The sequence below is a fragment of the Oreochromis niloticus genome, linkage group LG7, assembly GCF_001858045.2.
Source record: "Oreochromis niloticus isolate F11D_XX linkage group LG7, O_niloticus_UMD_NMBU, whole genome shotgun sequence".
NCBI classification, from domain to species: Eukaryota; Metazoa; Chordata; class Actinopteri; order Cichliformes; family Cichlidae; genus Oreochromis; species Oreochromis niloticus.
The window spans coordinates 13,700,408-13,720,437 of NC_031972.2; the positions used below are offsets into that span (position 1 = coordinate 13,700,408).

General features: G+C 40.5%; 1 long non-coding RNA gene across 1 annotated transcript; it reads right to left on the reverse strand.

Annotated features, from left to right (window-relative positions):
• Positions 1-334: 334 nt before the first annotated feature.
• LOC109203051 (uncharacterized) lies at positions 335-2,392 on the reverse strand. Its single transcript, XR_002063019.2, has 3 exons — positions 2,126-2,392; positions 1,710-1,837; positions 335-1,213 (listed from the first exon to the last, which is right to left on the reverse strand). It is a non-coding gene; the product is annotated as an uncharacterized LOC109203051 (long non-coding RNA).
• Between the last annotated feature and the right edge of the window lie 17,638 nt (positions 2,393-20,030).

Consider the following 20,030-nt stretch of genomic DNA (forward strand, 5'->3'; position numbering starts at 1 on the left):
CTGTATGGGATTATCTGCTGTATGATTTATGAAACTAATGACAAATAGTTATTTGTTTTACCTAAAAATAAATCAAAAAAATTTAATATGCTCCTTAATTTGAATGTAATTTTATTGTCAGGTAACAGGTAATTACAGTATCGCAGAATCCAATCTGTAATATAATCCCAACTGACATAATGTATAGCTTCCTAATCAGTCACTCCAAGAAGGCCCAGGGTAAAAAATAATCTTTTTGGTATTAAAGTAAACATAAACAAAGTGATCTAGTAATGCTGGTGTCAAACCACCTCCTTATTAAGAAATAATAATGCATACAGAATAACCTTGAGAAAGCCTAACATGACAATCAGCCGGAGTGATGGATGAACTGAGCCGGATGAGCTGTTGAGGAAGTGCACGGTATAAATGCATTCCCCACCAGCTGAAGTTATTTGCTCTCGCATTCACTCAGTTATACAGTGAGCCAGTACGGGGAGCTGAGTCTTAAATCAATCCATTAGATCCATCCATCATCTCCGTATCTCAGTGGGAGACGAACACTGATGGATCTGCTCACATCGACTGGCATTCCACCTTAAAAATGGGGCTTGCTCCTGTGGCTTGCATATACTCCGGAGTGAACATTGTACTGTGTGTGTGTGAGAGACAGATGGAGAAAGGAGAGGAAGCGGCATGTGTAGTTTTCAAAGTGTTTGCCTCTATCAGTTACTTTTCTACTTAGTCAGAGCAAGAAAAGGTATGATCAAAACAATGCTGACATACTGTTCATACAGCAGTGGAAGCAAATCCCTAATCACTCCTTATCATTATGTTTCTTTGACTTGTTGACAGAGACTACACGACTTTTTGCCAGATCCTGTTAGTATTTCCTTGAAGTGAGAAACTTTTGGCAGGTTGGATTAAGTGCACGTCATTTGCAGTACTGTTTGTGAACAACTCTATTTACAAGCTGAATTTACTCATTCAGACATTTCAGTGTATGGATATTTACCAGCTTCTGTAATATACTGTAGCATTCATGACATGTTTTGACAAATTAGGGTTTTTTTTGGTATGTGTCACGGTTATTCAGCAGCTAAGTGCATTCATCCATCTATTCATCCATCCATCGTTTTCCATTTAGTCGCGATAGTGTGTTTTTCTCTGGAGGATCCTGAGAAGCTTCCAGATGTATAGCTGTTTCTGGATCTGCCCCAAGGTGTTCTCCCAGCTGGTTGTGTTCAGTAAACGTCAAAAGAATGCACAGAGGAGGTATTCTGATCAGTGCCAAAACCTTCTTTCCATCTCTTTCAACACACAAGGACCAGCGACATTCCAGATGCCTCACCTCATTGGCTTAAGACGGTGTGTATATATAATTATTTTTGCACCTAAGTAAAGTACAACAAAAGCAGAGCACTACAGCACAAGGCTTGTTTTGTTTTGGGGTTATTTTTAGCTCAAAACTACTGCTGCTGCCGCACATTCATAGACAGAGCTTGGTCAGTGTGCTGCATATGGCTTATCTAGTGAATTACAAATACATAGTACTGACAGTGCAGATTAAAGTTCTCATTGTGTTTACATGTTGGATTGTTCAGTCAGTTGGTGGGAATGCTCTGACTTTCGAGGTGACAGTGTGCTGTAAACCCAGCCTCCAAACTAAGAAGTAAAAGTTCACTTTGTATTTAGATTTGTAATGGGACACTTACTATTACTACACGTACCATTACCCTGTTTGATTCTTTTCTCCATTCTCCGTCCATTTCTCCATTCTTTTCTCCTTCCACTTTCACCTAAGAGGTGAGAAGGCTGCTCTTCACTGTTCTGACCTCCAGGCTCACCTCTGTGTGCTCTGCAAGCAGATACACACAAAAGAAACCTTCTAACTATAGTGATGTGACATTCTGTGAAAGTTTTCCTGGTTAGCTGGTAGACACCACTAACCAAAAAAAGGGACTGGTATGTTTATGATGCATTCCTACTCCATTTGATCACCCAAAATGTTTTCTATGTTCTACTAAGCTTCATTCACCGAATCACACATTGATAGTGCTTTCATACAGAAGCTAAGCACTTCTAACATTAACCTAACATTGATCTAATCTAACATGGAAAGGAGTCAGACGACTGAACCACTTACCTTCCAATTGGTAGACACCTCTACCACCTGAGCCACAGCCATCCTATGTTCCCGTGACTTGAACCAAGTTAAAAGATTACGTTAGCAACAGCAGCTAACGTCATCATGTTAGCTGGTGTTGTTGTGAGATGTTTAGCACCAAATGCTAACTTGGTTAACATAGGACTGAGGAAACTACACTTTTCCCTTTGTGTGGAAGTCAAAAGACAGCAAATGAATTGGACCACCACACTTCCCTGTTTGGACTAAACCATTCTACTCTGATCAACAACTGGAAAACCGACTTGAAGTGTTGTTAGCTTGGCGCCATATGTACCTTTTACTTACTTTTACTTTACTTAAACAACACCGGACAAGGTGAGGAAATCGAAAGCTCTTTGTTTCCAGCCAACTACATGTGGAAGAACAAAGAGGCACACACATTCCTACGGCAGACACTCTCTCCATCTCCTTCACACATATAGTCTTCTCTTTGTTAGTTAAATAGTCTTAATTGGATCTTTCTGTTTTTTCTAGTTCATGCATTTATTACTTTTTGGCCGGACTACTGTAATTCATTATTATCAGGATGTCTTAAAGCTCCCTGAAAAGCTTTCAGTTAATCCAAAATGCTGGAGCAAGAGTCCTGACAGGGACTAGAAAGAGAGAGCATATTTCTCCTGTTTTGGCTTCCCTTCATTGGCTTCCTGTTAAATCCAGAATTGAATTCAAAATCCTGCTCCTCGCATACAAGTTTTTAAATAATCAGGCCCCATCTTATCTTAATGACCTTATAGTACCATATCACCCCATTAGAGCACTTCGCTCTTGCATTGCAGGCTTACTTGTTGTTCCTAGAGTATTTAAAAGTAGAATGGGAGGGAGAGCCTTCAGTTTTCAGGCCCCTCTTCTCTATCTCTATCCATCTCTATCTCTACTTTTATGATTAGGCTTAAAACTTTCCTTTTTGATAAAGCATATAGTTACGGCTGTATCAGGTGACCCTGAATCCTCCCTTAGTTATGCTGCAATAGGTGTAGGCTGCTGGGGGATTCCCATGATGCATTGAGTATTTCTTCTTCAGTCACCTTTCTCACTCACTATGTGTTAATAGGCCTCTCTGCATTTAATCATACCTGTTATTAATCTCTGGCTCCCTTCAACAGGATGTCTGAAGCAGCAGATGGCCGCCTCTCCCTGAGCCTGGCTCTGCCGGAGGTTTCTTCCTGTTGAAATGGAGTTTTTCCTTCCCACTGTCGCCAAAGTGCTTGATCATTGGGGCTCATATGATTGTTGGGTTTTTCTCTGTATGTATTATTGTAGGGTCTACCTTACAATATGAAGCGCCTTGAGGGGACTGTTGTTGTGATTTGGCGCTATATAAATAAAATTGAATTGAATTAAATTTTTCCTCATTACGTTTGTAAATAAATTATCATATATATATCATGGTGTAATTATTGTTGCTTAGGTGTGAATCCTGCCAACCTGTGCTATCCAGAACTTTCAAATCCTTCAACATCACTGACTACTGAGATGTACCTTTGATTGCAGTTACTTAATTATTCGTTCCAAATCAACAGTCTAGGGTATTTTATGAAACTTATTGAACTATTAACTTGTCTAGATTTCCCATGGATGATTCTAACTCTTAATTGATTGTTTTATTGTTTTCCTCCATTCAAAGGTGATGCCAGATTATTAGATCTATTCACAAAGCTGATAAACAGATCCAACAGAAGCCTCAATATTAATGTTGGTACTGCCCTCATGAGCCACAGTAACAACTTACTGTCATGGAAGTCAATGCCCTCTACACGGGGTAGCTAAGATTTAAAAAGGTAGAGTACCAAAAGGGACTTGTATGAGAATTGGAGCAAAGCGCTTCTGGTGAATTCTATTTATTTCAGGTCTGCAACCTCCTTGAAGACTTGATTTAAGCTTGACAGAGGGAGTGTGTTTGTGTGTCAGCAAATGCACTGGGTTTACACTTTAAGCATGAACGCTTTCCCTTTATAGCTGCAGTATAGGAGTGTTTTGATTGCTTACTACACACCAGCCCTGAAGATCCATCATTGTATTTCATGTCTGTTGCCCTGCATGAGAAAATAATCAGCAGCTATCACCTGTCACTGACTTTAATCTATGCACCGTAGTGAAGTATCAGAAGAAGTACCAAAGATTTAACTTGGACTGACATGTAACTCTAGTATCCTGAGTCTGTACAGGGTGTACTTGCCATCTACTTGCCATGCAGTCGTAGGCTTTTTTGCCCACACTTTGTGACATTAAAGCCTTATATTGGAAATGGTTTAAATGTGTTTTCTCCATGTCAATCAGCACTGAATCCCACGTAATGACAAAGCAAAACCAAAATGTAATTTTTTTTTGCCTTACAGCACACTAGTATTCACTGCTGCTATTTTACTCACAAAAACTGAATAGAAGCTACCACTGTAGCCTGCTGAGAGTGTGAAATGGGATGATGAGACAGCAGGGATGAAATGCAGAATTTGATTTGAGATTTGCGATGTTTTACAATTGAAAGACACTTTAAGAGTAGTTTGTGGGTACTAGAAGATGCCCAAATACCACTGCTGGTTGAAATCTTTATAAAAAGAATCTTTAAATAATACAAAATAATATAAAGTGAAATTTAATGGATGAGTTGAGGGACTGTTTTATGTAGATTCCTCAACGAGTCTTGATCCAGTTCACTACCTCACCATTTTCTTTTGCGATTTCATTTGTCTCCAAAAGGTTCATGCACATTTCTTAGGGTTTCAATTTAGGTCCACGTGTTTTCCCATCAAGTTTGGTTTTTATAGGTTCCAACCTCTGCATTGGAAGTCAGATATCTCTTTTGAACACTGATTTGTGTATGCAATGACCACTTTAAGAATAAAGCCCAGGAACATTTGGTAAGGCTGTTATTTGTCTATATGAAATCTGACACCTGAGAGTGTATATAAGACTAAACACAGCAGTGAAGTTGAAGTGCAGACTGTACAAAAAGGCTTGCATAGCCACAACAACATTTGGTATTAGTATTTTGAAGCCTCACATTTAGCATTGGATTTGGGTGAGGTTAGCATTAGAGACCACACACTCCATATACTGAAGCCATTACTGAAGTTAGAAGTTGGATCATTTTCACACAGGCTTTTATAAAGACTTGTATTATTGTAGGGTCTACCTTACAATATAAAGCGCCTTGAGGCAACTGTTGTTGTGATTTGGCGCTATATAAATAAAATAAAATTGAGTTGAATTGACTTACTTTTTTCAACTGAACATTTCCCCCCTGCAGCCATGAGAAATAAAGCAAGTTTAGGGTTTTTCCACAAGATGCTCCTCAGTGACTAACCTGGAGAATTACATAGAAATCTTCTGCTGCACTAAAGGATCCCAAGAACACTAAGACAGAAGAAGGAGTTTAAAAATACAAAACAAATCCGGACTCCTAACAGCTACCTGCCTACTCAATCTGATCATCAGGGATCTTGTTAAAAGATGTAACTAAGAACCGAAGATCCTATGTGAAGACACAAGACACTTTCACTAGAACATCACTGCAGAACTCGACACTCATACAGTATGGAATCTCCTCCCATGAAACTCATATAACCCATGAAAACAGGTTTGCAATTGGCTGGGAAAACTAATCAGACCTAGAGGAGACTTATACTTTGAGAAACAGTAATTTTCTAAGAAAATAGCCTAGACAATGGCGAAGAAACAACTCTGAGAGTGTCCATGAGTGGCACATCCAGGGCCCTTACAGGAAGCAAACATCTCTGGAGAGACCCTGAAATGGCTTTTCAATAATTGTCCTCATCTAATTTAACAGAAGATATGTAGTTGTTCATGTGTGCAAACCTCATCCTGTCAAGGCAAGGACAGGCAAATCTGGGATTGCTGCCAAGGTGCTTCAACCAAGGACCAACTAAAGGATCTGAATTAATATTATGCTTCAGTTTTTTCACTTTTTAACAAATATCTTATAAAAAAATCTGTTTGCTTTGCAAGCATGAGCCATTGTATGACAACTGAATTGAGACTGCATTAATTGAAATGAAATGAAATTAGAGTTTAGACTGCGGCACTTTTCCATCACCAAATAGACTAAGCAGAGCTAGATTTAGCAAAATTTGAGTAATTTCTAAATTACATGAATATTGGAGAGAGGACCCAAAGGCAGGACTGAGAGGCATATTTAATGATCAAAAGGTGAGCCATCAATGCCCATGCAAGCAAAAAGAATCAAAGGTACACAATATGTAAATAGGGAAAGTAAAACTATGAAGTAAAAATATATGCACAAAGAATAACGGGAGAATAAACTGATAACTAGGGGAAACCCAGGGATATTTCAAAACACATAGGGGTGATTGGGGATTAGGTACAGGTGGAAATAAGATCGACGTGAAAACAAGTAGGCAAGGCAGACAATCACAAAGGAGAGAAAGCAGGAAGTTTTAGAAAACTAACTAGGGAGTAAAACAGGAAGTAATCAGAAGACAAGTAACTAACATGAAGACTGATGACACAGAAGGGAGGATAACCTAGAAACCAAGTGCTCTCTAATGATCGGTGGCATTTTTAGCGCTTCTGCTAATTCAGGAAAGTTGGGCTATAGTTCAGCACATCGGGAAAATACATACATGTCATTTATATGAGAATTGGAATCTATGAAAAAGCAGTGCAAAATGTAAATAGTGTATTTTTTAGCATTTTAATGTAAAAAAATGGAAACATGCCACCTGGCTGTGGTGATGGCATAATTTGGCATAAAAGGTTAGTCTATTACTGTATGCTTAATCTGCCTACTGGAACATAAATGTGATCAGCTTAGAAATTCTATTGCTAACCAAAAATAAAATGAAATCAAATCAAATAAAACATAATAAATTTCTTCAAAAAAGCCTTTCTCTGTTCAGCACTATACACTGCAGATCAAAAGGCTTAAATGGCTCAGTAGTATCAGTGGTGTGTGGTGCCTCCTCAGGCTAATTAAGAAATACTTACACTTTAGTATTATATTAAACAAATTAAGATAGCAAATGTTCTGCTAAGGTTCTTCCACATGTCCCGTGGGCTCTATAAAGTTGGCTGCATCAAATGCTGCATTGGTCTCCATGTTACTTAACACTTAACTGATGGGGTTAAGTGGTAAACTTCCTCTCCTGATGTACTTTATGGAGGAGCTGGGAAAGGAACCAGCTGTCCTGTGAGCAGTGGAACATCTGCTTTACCAGCTACTGTAAGCACTCAATCTCAAATTAAAACTTCCACTTTTTCTATCATTTAAATCCAAAATATATCAATTTATCAATTTATCAATTCAGCTAACAACACCATTTCATCATCACTTGCAGTGCTGCAGCAACATATGACTTTATCGCTGTTTGCTTGTAATGCTATTAGAAAAGTAGCTGAGTCCAAGATGGATGATAAGCCAGCTGCTAGTAGGAGCTGTACAGTAAGTGACCCACAGAGCTGAAGCTCAGGCTAAGGACAAAAGATAATGATCAGTCAGCACAGAGACCGCTCCCTGTTGCCTCAGCAGATCTAACTTTCATCAGTCTTTGTTGGGCACCAGCTGTAATGGAAAAATTGAATTGGTGCTTACTTTAAATCAATACATGACACTGGAAACCAGTGCTGCTACCAGGTCCAGTGAGGGCCACATTACTACATGTATATATTTTAAAAATAATTTTGCAGCAAAATTGTAATACCTACAGTAAGTGCATAAATTAATGCATGAAATTGCATCCAGTACTTGTGCCGTCAGCCAATCTATATTATTGGGTGGCTAAACCGGTCAACTGCACAGCGTCAAACCGGTTTAGTGAGTTCAAGCCATGGGCACTAAGTCATTCAGGCATGTCATAAACAATGGCATAGTTTTGAAGAATGTAGCAACCTATCACAACAAACCTTTTGGCAAAAACAGAGATCCCAAACTTCATGTAACTGAAGTAGAAGTACTTTTACATTACTGCAAATTTTACTCAACACTTGTGTTAAAAGTAAACATTTGTGTTAGTATAAAAGTACACAATGCAGATTTCAATCTTTAGAAATCAACTGATTTCTCAAAGCTTGTCCTAACAACCAACAGCCATGGGATATTTTAAGAAGATACCCATCACTCTGAAAATGAAATTACCTGATGTCCATGAAAGAGTCCATCAGTGGCACTTGACAGAAACGGTGGAGGTTGATTTAAGCTTGTGAAAACTTTTAAAGACAACACTGGGATTACTAGAATGGTACATCGAAAAAGCTGGAGGGAGATTTTGCAGAGGTCTGGCCCTTATGTAGTGAAACTTTACTCGCAATGTGCAAAGCCATGTTTAGAGGGATGAAACGTAAGACCCTCTCCAACTGTCAAGCTGTATACTTTGCGTTTGTATTTCAGTGGCATACAGAGTATTTCAGTGTTAGAGGGAAGAATAGAGTCAATTAAATTACAGCAAATTCTGAAAGCAAAAAATTTGGCGGGGGAAATTTTTTTGAGTTGGCCCTTACAGTCCCCTGACCTAAACTGAAAATCTGTGGGTGCTCTTCAAAAGAACAGTGCATGCATGACAGCCTGAGAATCTCACAGGAGCTAAAACGCTTTTTGCAGAGAGAATGGGTGAAAATCCCCTAAAAGACAACTGAATTTTCTCAGTTGCTTTAAAGAGCATTTACAAATTGTACTTGAAAAAGGGGGTGTAGGATGCCCAAACCATTGCTGTTCTGTTATTATGAGGCTGCATAATGTGCAAATGCCCAAGTAATATTGCTTAAAATACATTTCAAAAGAAATATGTCCCCTTTAAGATTACTCCTCATCTTTTACTCTCTCAGCTATTCCCAGAAATTTTACCCCAAGTGTACAATCGCATGTCACTGTAATAGTATGCGGGCTTGTTCTTTCCTGCTTCCTTGCATATTGCTCCCTCTTGACTCTGCATTCAGAGGTCATTCAGCCAGTCCCCTGCTGCTTGGCCTTGTATCTTGCCAAGCTCCATTCTCAGCGTCCTTGGCAATGCACCTTTCCCGGGAGATTGTACCCACTCACCCAGCTTATATACTGCCAGAGCAGAAGCTGGAATGGGAATGGAAGAGTCAGTGTACCATCAAAATGATTTTGAAGCAGTTATTTTAATGTATTTGAAGGATTTGGCATCTAATAAAAACATAATCTTACAGCTTTTATTTTTGTATGTCATGCTTTTAATTGACCCAATAGTATTATAGGTCACAAAAACTGCACATGAAAAGCTTGGATGTTTAAAATGAAAAACGAAGGCCTTCTCTGTGGCAGATTATTTTTTTTTAAAAGCAGGACAGTGGATTCCATTTCTCAATAAGAGTAAAATTATGGGTGTAAAAAAATACCCAACTGCAACTCAGTGATCTCAGATGTACATAAAACTCTAGACTTATTATAATATATGTGTAATCTTGTAGACATTAGACAGAGTTTAAATGAATAAAGAAGTAAAATACTTCAAACTCACATAAGCTATAGCCTAAATAAGTACATAATGAGAACAGTAAACAAGCTACAGTCTAGTCATAATTGAATCATAATGGTATGCAGACAGGAATGCCACAGGCTTGAAAGATAATTGTAGATACATGGAAGATTGCCTGCTTCCCAAGGTAAGATATGTGGGTGAGTTAAAGTTTTCCACTCAAGATAGTGGGAGCGAGTGAAAGAGAATCTTTTTTCCTACGTGTTCCTAAATGAGGACAACTTTTTAAAAGTCAAGGGGCAACCTGAGGGTAAAAAACTGTACTTTACTCAGACTTTCATGCAGCAAGTGCACGTTAGGCTTAAAGCCTTTGGGGATTGTTACAAGTTTTAGACATTATTATTTAACCCCAAAACACTCCACAGTGCACTGCCTTTACCTTCTCTAATGACTCCCTGTTCGCCCTGCCATTACCTTCTGTCATCAGATAAACTTGGCAGGTTTCAGTGGTAAGTGAGGAATGCTTTGCTCAAAGGACCAAAAGGTGCACTAGTGAAACATCTGTTGAGATGGTTTGGAGCTATACTTTGTGTCAGATCATGTCATTGGCAATTATAGCAAATTGCATCAGTACGCTACTGTGCAGTGGCTGATATAAGCTACAGCACTTGACTGCTACAGTGCTTCGAGGCCCCGATGAACGTGAACAGCAAGTAATGGCATGATTGGCTGCTGATGGTTAATGCTATAGAATTTCATGGAGGAGACATGTTTTTGGATTAACTGAGACCATTACCTGGCTTTAGTTTCTCACAGCAGTGCAGCTGGCCTCTGGGTAGCAGTTAGCTTTCTAAAAATATAACTGCAATCCCAATAATAAGTGTTGGTGGATTTCTAGTCAGCTTGTGCTATTGACAGCACAGTCTTTTCCTAAACCCAAACCAGTGATCTTTAGGCCCTAAACTACGGTGGCTCTGAGAGATCAAATGAACTGCAATGTCAGAAAAAAGCAGCAAATAGAAAAACGGTGCAAAAACACACAAAATCCAACAAAGGTTGAATATAAAAAGCTCACGAAACACAGTGAATGTGATTTAGGGGAGACAATAGCATGACTGAACATCAAACATGTATCTACAGTATTATATGCGTCATGTGATTACAGCACACATTACCTTGCATCGGTTCTCAAACACAACACAAACAAATCCTCCACTTCTCTTAAGCGCAATCCTTTGCATGTTTCAGTTCCTGTCACTTACGCAGCTCTCCAGTCACATTAGTGTTATTTTTTGATTTTGTGATTTTGTATGTTGAACTATTTTATTTAACTTCTGTTGTGTTTTGGTTGCTTTTGCAGCAATTTTTGTGTTTGACCTCTCAGGGCCACCGTACAAAACTTGAAGAATGAATGAAGAGTGAAAATGAGACAAATCTGTGTGGGAAAATTTAAGGAATCAAAAAAAGGACACCAACAACAAATCTTCCAAAGGATGAAATCATCAGCAGGACCCGTCCAATCTCCTGACATCTTGCACTGATTTATTCGCTTTATAAAAGAGGCCAACTGTTATAGCTCACCAGGTTGAGCAGGTGACCCATGTGCCAAAAGGCTTCCACAGGGGCCTGGGTTTGATTCTCCCCTGTGTTGTGCAGTGCAATGTCCCAAAAATAAATCTAAAAAATAAAAGTAAAAAAAGAAAGAAGAAAATTGTCTCTCTGCAACTAATAATACCGTAGTGCTGGTGTGAAGGTTGTTGGATTGGTTCCCTTATGCGAATTTGCACCGCTACTCATCTACCAGTCATACCACTGTACATAGCTCTAAGCAGCCTGATCCGGTGCAGCATGAAGTTTGTTCAGCAGGGGTGAAAATGCTTCCAATTTTTAAGAAATCGTGCTTGAAGTCAAACCTGAGAAACTACTGCCTGTAGACGATTCTTCTGCCTTACTTCTTTTCAGTTTTAAAGATTTTTTGTAAGATAGTCTAACAGTAATCCAGTAAGTTGCTTAATTTGTTGACTGCGTTATCAAAATAGTTACATTCCCATCTCCAGCTGCCTCCCTCTTCCCGCTCCACCACAATCACCCACACATCCAGGGCCTTGGGGTAAAGGTGTGTCACCAGGGTGCAGGGGAGGCATCCCCTCCTCTGTCCCCTTCTGGCTGCCTGTGCCTCAGTTTTATCCCACAACTTAGACATTCACATTACTCACACTCTCATAACACATACATATAGGATCTTGGGGGTGGACACGCTACACGGCATCCAGAAGACCATCAGGGTGTACAACCTCACCCCTGGCGCCGTTGCCCACCTCTCAATTTTAAATACACGTATACATTGAGGGCTATCAGGAGGGGCTATGCGCTTACCTGCTGCTCTCTGGCAGGTAGCTCCATGCCCTCCTGGGTTTTAAATGCACCTTAGAACACACATGCATCAACACTACATATGAGCGGGCGGAGGGAGGTTTGGAGTCTTCACACACCCCCATTCTCTGCGGCCTGTTGGAGCGGGGGGGCTGGGAGGAGGAGTTGGCCGTCCAATTGGGGTCTGGATTGTGGGGCTTCCCTGCTGCTGCCGAGTCAGGGCGGTCTGCTTCTCTCCACCCCAGGGAAGAGGGTAACTACCTGGGTCTGGGTGCAGTTTCCCCCTCTAGGGGCAAGGGTACCTAGACCTGGGGTATAGAGTACGCTTGGGGAGTGTGATTGTGTGTACAGTGTCTATTTATGTCTGTCTCCACGTTGGGTGAGTGCTGAGTATTTGCATATGAGAGCATGAGGGTGGGAATGGGTGTTTGTATCTGTGCGAGCCTGTTTGTCTGTGTCTATATGTCAGGTCGGGTATCAGACGCCACCTCTCTAGGGACATCTCAGGCCCTCCAAGGTATGGAGGCCTATCTCCCCCCACCACTCCCCCTGCCAGTGGCAGATGCCCTCAGACATCGGTGCATTGGTGGTTCTTGGTGTCCCGGGATGGGCACCCGGGTACGCACCGGCTCACTCCTGGTGGCTGTTTGTTTAGGCCTGGAGCCTGGGGCTCGCTCGGGCCCCTTTGGGGGGTGGGGTGCCCTCGGCCTCTCGGCCTGGGGCTCGGTCACTCTGGCACAGCTGGCTGCGGGCGGAGCTCATGGGCACGTCACTGCAACCCCCCCTGGCTTCTGCTCCGCAGCTGCTGAGTGACCCCTCATCTGGGGCTCTCCTCAGCTCTTTCCGGGAGAGTGGCACGGTTGCCCCTCCGTTGGTCTTCCTTGGTCTCTTGTGCTCTGAGGGCCTCTGGATGTCTGGAGCCTGGATCTCCTCCATACCTCCTTCATGCCCTGGAGGACGGGGCTATGGCTCCCCACACCCTCTAGCAGATCATTACATGAAGGAACCTGTTAAATACAAGCGCGCTCATGCTCACAGGTGTACACACGGGTGCTCACACACACAAACTACACCCTTTTTGGCTCCTACCTCAAAGCACACTGTGCGCTGTCGATCTTACATGCTGCACAATAATATTCAATATTTAGTATTTACTGTTATATTCACATAGATCATCGCGATGATGTTGTTTATTATATTGCTCTTTTTTTTGGGGTTGTTTTCTCTTTTTTCTTTCTCAACAGGTGATCCAAGTGACTGATATATGTATTTTTTGTCTGTTTGTTTTGTTGGTTTTTGGTTTTTGCCCTTTATCAGCGTTCCTCTTCCCTGCTGTTTTTCTTTCCCTCTTTCTTTCTTTCTCCCTTTTCTTTCCCCCAGTCATGTCTGTCCCGTGTGTAGCAAGTGAAAATAAAATAAAATAAACAATAAAAACAAAGGTGAATCAAATAGACCAATACAGCAAGGCCAGGATGGTCCATTTGGTAAAGTAAATCCGTTGGGCATCTTTCTTTGCCTTTAGACAATAATTCTGATGGCAAAAGAACCAAACGGGACAGGCGGGAAAAAAATAAATAAATAAATTTTTAAAAAAATAGTTACATTCCTGCTTGGCGCTAGCTTTAGTAATTAGTCGCCTTATCAACCCTGTGTACGGTTAGTGTGACAGACATTTGAATGTTTCACTGGGAGAGACAGACATATGCACATTGATTTTTTTTTTACTGTGAATTGCACCACAAGCAGTGATGTATATTTATAGAAAATGACTAAGTGAGTTATTTTTCATGCAGAGATTGTTCCTCAATGATTTGCTGGCCTTAAATTTCATCTCCTATCATCTTGTCACTTGGCCACTGCTCCAACTATGTTTTTATTATTGTTTTCGTAGCAATGCAGTCCCTGCTGTTGTGACCTCCCAGTTTGCCTTTGCTTGTTCCACAGCACTGCATTAACCAATGCAGTTTGCCACTGCGCCTGAATTGGTTTAATTAAATCCAGGGGCTTTAACACCGTCATGAATTTCAAAGAGCGCAGGGATACGTGTACACATATGCTGAAAACCTGCACTAGCCTGATCCTGCCAACTAAATGTTTGATCGTCATTAGTTGGTATTCAAGCAGCACACACCAGAGGTCCTGAAATTGAATTTTACATTCTTTAATATTGCTATGTTCATCAGCATGCATATTAATCATAAAGTCTGAATCATTGGATGATTTGTCTCTAATGAACTGTACTACACATCTTTTCATCGGTTTTCCTAATTCCTTTTCTCATCTCAGGTGCTCATAAGCTGACATGAGACTACATAATTAATTCACTTAGTGTATAGAAGACAAGGCAATCAGTCAATGTGAGAGACACAGTAAGATTAATTCAGCCTTTTTATATTGATGACTGCTAGCTGAATATTGGATACATTAATGAAATTGTTCATAAGCACTGTGGAAGCTACAGTATAATAAATGACCGCCCTCAGCACAGGGGAGTGCATATATTATTTCAAAACAGCAGGGAGGAACATATATATGCATACTTTATTGAAACCAGAGCTTGACTTAAAGCTGTGTAGTCTTGCATGCTTCTCCTTCGTCACTTCAGTTGAAGTAAAGAAAGAAAAAAAAGCAAATTGCTGCTGAGCTGACACCTAGTGAGGCCACACACGGTTATATTTTTGCTAGCTTACATAACATTTCGCGGCAACCAAAGCAATATAAGGAAAATTGAATTTCATCTGATTGATCTTTGATGCAGAAAGCACTTCTGTTCATCAAAGCTGTATACTGTCCCGTATATGTCACCCTGTAATGTAAACACAAAGCTGCTGCTGGCATTTTTGGAATTCCATCAAATCCGGGCAGTAGCGAGTGCAATAGGACGTACTGGTTTTCTGCTGTGATAAACATTAAGGCTTTCGTGAGCGGTGGTGAAAAGGGTGTCAGTAGAAGAAAAAAAAAAGGATACAGTTGATATATGATATGTGCTAAGAACCACCATGAGTCACCCATGTGATCATGTGAAGCTTTCCTGCAAGAATCCAGCCTTTGATGTGTGCGCTAATTAATCTACTCCCTGTCCTTGATGTGTAATTTTCATCAAGACCACATATGTTCTTTTCGTTTTCGTATGAAAACTGTTGATACCCTGTGAATCGTATAGGGTCTGTTATTAGTCTTGCCACTGACCCATTTTTTCTTCCTTTTTAATTTAATAGATTATATCAACAGGATGACTCTTGAGGGGAAGGATATTGTGAGAACACCTTTCAGTCAGTAATATATGAATCATTTTTACTATACTCAAACGACTTCAGGCAAGACTAGATAAGCTTATTGTAACTTTAGTTCTCCCTTGACCTTTCACGTCTGCCATGTTGGTCAACAGTGAAATAACGACAAAGTCTTGCCTCTTGTGGCTTTGAGCTCATCTAAGGCACATTGAGTACTGTGAGTATGTAATAATGGGCAGGAAATATAGTACATTTTGTAAATACAGAGTTTCAGTTGTTCTTCATGGATTACCAGTCCTGTGCAAGTGTTGAACAACCCATTCATCTTCTAAACAGACTCTCCTTAATCTGCTGCACATCCTTTCTATCTTGATCTCTCTGTCTAACCCATTGATAGTATAGAAGTTCATTTCTACTTCTTTATTGCCTGACCTCACATACAAACCACTGTAAACCTTCTCCTTTGATTTGTCCACCTCTTTCTTTACTATACACCAAGCTTCCCAATACTCCTACTTTCTTAATCTCCCCTAGCTATCTCACTTTTTCTTTGCTAACCTCTTCCTTTGAATACTTTAGTGTGACTCCTCTTTGCACCCTCAGATCTCCTTGTCTTCTTTCCTGTGTCCAGAGGATACATCAGATACCTTCTCTCTTTCACCACTTCAGCTGTACTTTCACAATCATCTGGTAACCACTCCCTACCACCTAGAGTCAGTCTCAACTCCTCATGGAATACTGCACAGTGTTCTTCCATCTTCAGCTTCCATCATTTAATCCTTTTTTATTTCCAAAGTCATCTGACACACTACTATCTGATGCTTCCTAGCTGTATTTTCCCCCACCACTGCCTTGCAGTCTCCTATCTCTTTCAGCCTGTGATCCTATGTTCCTCAGTTTTTGAAGTATGTATTCACTAAAGCCATTTCCATTCTTCCTGCAAGATCCACTATCACCTCCTTATCCTCTGTTCCCTTTACCTATATTATCCTTGAAGACCTTTCCAAGTACCACTCTTTACCCCTTAGGAATACTTTCTACTACTTAATCAAAATTCCTCTAGAATTCTGTCATCTAACTTTTGAGGCATATGCAATGCCAGCATTCAACATCACACCCCCGTTTTTCCAGCATCAAACTCATGATTCTATCTGACACTCCCTTTTCACCTCTACTACACAAATGACAGGCTGTTTCTTCAAGTTTACCACTATTCCATTTTGCTTCTTCTCTACACTATGGTCAAACTGTCTTGAATCCACCTACTGGCCTTGCTTCTTTTCAACTTGACCTCTTGCACGCACAATATATCTTCTTTCCATCTCGCCATCATATGAGCGACATCTATCACCATATTAGTGACTACATTTAAAGTCCCTACTCTCCCCTCTGCCTTTTGTTCTCTTGCACTGCTCCCAAACATTCCTTTCACTTCTTCGCTTCCCTTGTCTTAGGCCAGCAGTAGCACAGTTTCCATTGTGGATCATTGGGGGAACAGATTAATAATGGCCAGATTAACAATGACACCTGTTAGCCAACAGGTGTCATTGTTAATCTGGCCAGCCAGACTGGTATGGCCAACCAATCCATTTTTATTCTCATCTGAAATCTTATTCTTGATTATCTTCATGAGCATGTTTGATTTGGCAAAGAGTTTATGCCAGATGGCATTCCTGACTCAACTCTCCCCATTTAGCCAGAGCACTGGCTTGTGGCTTTTCTCATGGCTTGATTGTTACCTGAAAAGACGAAATGCATCTCTCACTGCCCCCCCACCCCACTATTTTTTAAGTACATGACTTTCAGTTACTGTTAATCTGCTCTAGAAGGTTTTTTCAGTTATTTAGGGTTGGGAGGAGAGCAGTACTGTTGTCAAAATATCAGTTTTGGTTTAGTGATTTTGGTTTACTGATTTAAAGAACATAGAATTGATGATATGGCAACGCAAATAAAGTGTAAATAGAGCAACTGTGATTTAGCAGTCTTCTAATCTTTCAGCTGCTAATTGTTATAAGGTCACAGCAAATATTCATTTCATTTCATTTATGTATTGCCTGAAATTAGTTTAGCTTCAAACTCTTTCTTTTATTTCTTTTTAATGTGAGTAGTAGCACCTTCAGAATTTTTTCATTGTACTCTGTGGAATGACAGTAAAATGAATCTATACAATCTCTTCAAATTCTAAATTCTTTATTCAACATTACTACTGATTATGAGAGTAAGACCTTGACAGAAAAGAGCTGAATGTCACTATAAATAACCTTAGTACTTAATTATTTAATTTAAAAAAATCTTTTTATGAGAAATAAATAGTAACCTTGATTCATGTAGATATTCATCTGCTGGAATATTCAACTACTGACATCCTCAACAGTCTTGACATAAATAGTCTGACGCTCCCCCGCAGCAACATTTTAAAGACATTTCTTGTTCAAACATTAACAGTATTTAAATGGACAAACCATTTAAATACTGTTTGTCCAGTATTTAAATGGTTGTTCGCTCGCTCTGTGGTATAGTATCACTTCCTGTTCCTGCTCAAACACAGTGGTGTTTCTGAGTAGCTTTTCTGCTTAGCAATTTAATTTAAATCTTTTGATACATCCCTTTTTCATAGTATAATCTTAACGTGCTTCATCTGAATCACCCTTTCTGTGTACTCACTACCTAATTTATAGCCAAAGTATTCACTCACTGTCTCTTTACTGTTTCGCTAGCTTAGCTTAGCTCGTAGCCGACTCGTTAGCACCATGGCTACTTCACCTGTCCCTCCTGCACTTTCCTGCTCATTGTGTCAGATGTTTAGTTACTCCTCGGCCTCCTTTAGCAGTAATGATACCTGTAATAAATGTAGCATATTTGCAGCTCTGGAGGCCAGGATTACTGAATTGGAGACTCGGCTTCGCACCCTTCATTCACCCGTAGCTAGCCAGGCCCCTGTAGCTGGTGCAGCCGAAGATAGCGTAGGCCCCGCTAGCTGTTCCCCGGCAGACCCCAAGCAGCTGGGGAAAGAGGGCGGCTGGGTGACGGTGAGGAGGAAGCATAGTCTTAAACTGAAGCCCCAGGTACACCACCAACCTGTTCATGTGTCTAACCGTTTTTCCCCACTCGGCGACACACCCGCCGGGGGTCAAACTCTGGTAATTGGTGATTCTGTTCTCAGACATGTGAAGCTAGAGACACCGGCAACCATAGTCAATTGTCTTCCAGGGGCCAGAGCAGGCGACATTGAAGGAAATTTAAAACTGCTGGCTAAGGGTAAACGTAAATACAGTAAGATCATAATTCACGTCGGCAGTAATGACACCCGGTTACGCCAATCGGAGGTCACTAAAATCAATATTGAATCGGTGTGTAACTTTGCAAAAACAATGTCGGACTCTGTAGTTTTCTCTGGTCCCCTCCCCAATCAGACCAGGAGTGACATGTTTAGCCGCATGTTCTCCTTAAATTGCTGGCTGTCTGAGTGGTGTCCCAGAAACGATGTGGGCTTCATAGATAATTGGCAAACCTTCTGGAGGAAACCTGGTCTTGTTAGGAGAGACGGCATCCATCCCACTTTGGATGGAGCAGCTCTCATTTCTAGAAATATGGACAAATTCATTAAACCCCCCAAAATCTGACTATCCAGAGTTGGGACCAGGAAGCAGAGTTGCAGTCTTACACGCCTCTCTGCAGCTTCTCTCCTCCTGCTACCCCCCCAAAAACCCATCTCCATTGAGACTGTGTCAGCTCCCAAAAAGACAAAAAACAAACTAAAAACCAGCAATAAACAACTTAAACATAAAAAATCACAAAGAAAGAACAATACAGTATCCACATCTGAACCAAAGAGTAAAACAGTGAAATGTGGATTATTAAATATTAGGTCTCTCTCCTCCAAGTCTCTGTTAGTACATGACTTAATAATTGATCAACAAATCGATTTACTCTGCCTTACAGAAACCTGGTTGCAGCAGGATGAGTATGTTAGTTTAAATGAATCAACACCCCCGAGTCATTCTAACTACCAGAAATCCCGAAGCACAGGCCGAGGGGCGGTGTGGCAGCAATTTTTCACACCAGCCTATTAATTAACGAAAGACCAAGACAGACTTTTAATTCATTTGAAAGCCTGATGCTTAGCCTCGTCCACCCCAGCTGTAAAACTCAGAAACCAGTCTTACTTGTTATCATCTATCGTCCACCTGGGCCTTACACAGAGTTTCTCTCTGATTTCTCAGACTTTTTATCTGATTTAGTGCTCAGCTCAGATAAAATAATTATTGTGGGTGATTTTAACATCCATGTAGATGCTAAAAATGACAGCCTCAACATCGCATTTAATCTGTTACTAGACTCAATTGGCTTCTCTCAAAATGTAAAAGAACCCACCCACCACTTTAATCACACTCTAGATCTTGTTTTAACGTATGGCATAGAAACTGAATATTTAACAGTGTTTCCTGAAAACCCTCTGCTGTCTGATCATTTCCTGATAACATTTACATTTACAATAATTGATTACACAGCAGTGGAGAGTAGACTTTATCAAAGTAGATGTCTTTCTGAAAGTGCTGTAACTAAGTTTAAGAATATAATCCACCCACTGTTATCATCTTCAATGCCCTGTACCAACATAGAGCAGAGCAGCTATCTGAACGCTACTCAAACAGAGGTCGATTATCTTGTTAATAATTTTACCTCCTCACTACGTACGACTCTGGATACTGTAGCTCCTGTGAAAACTAAGGCCTCAAATCCAAAGTCCCTGACTCCGTGGTATAATTCTCAAACACGTAGCCTAAAGCAGATAACTCGTAAGCTGGAGAGGAAATGGCGTGTCACAAATTTAGAGGATCATCA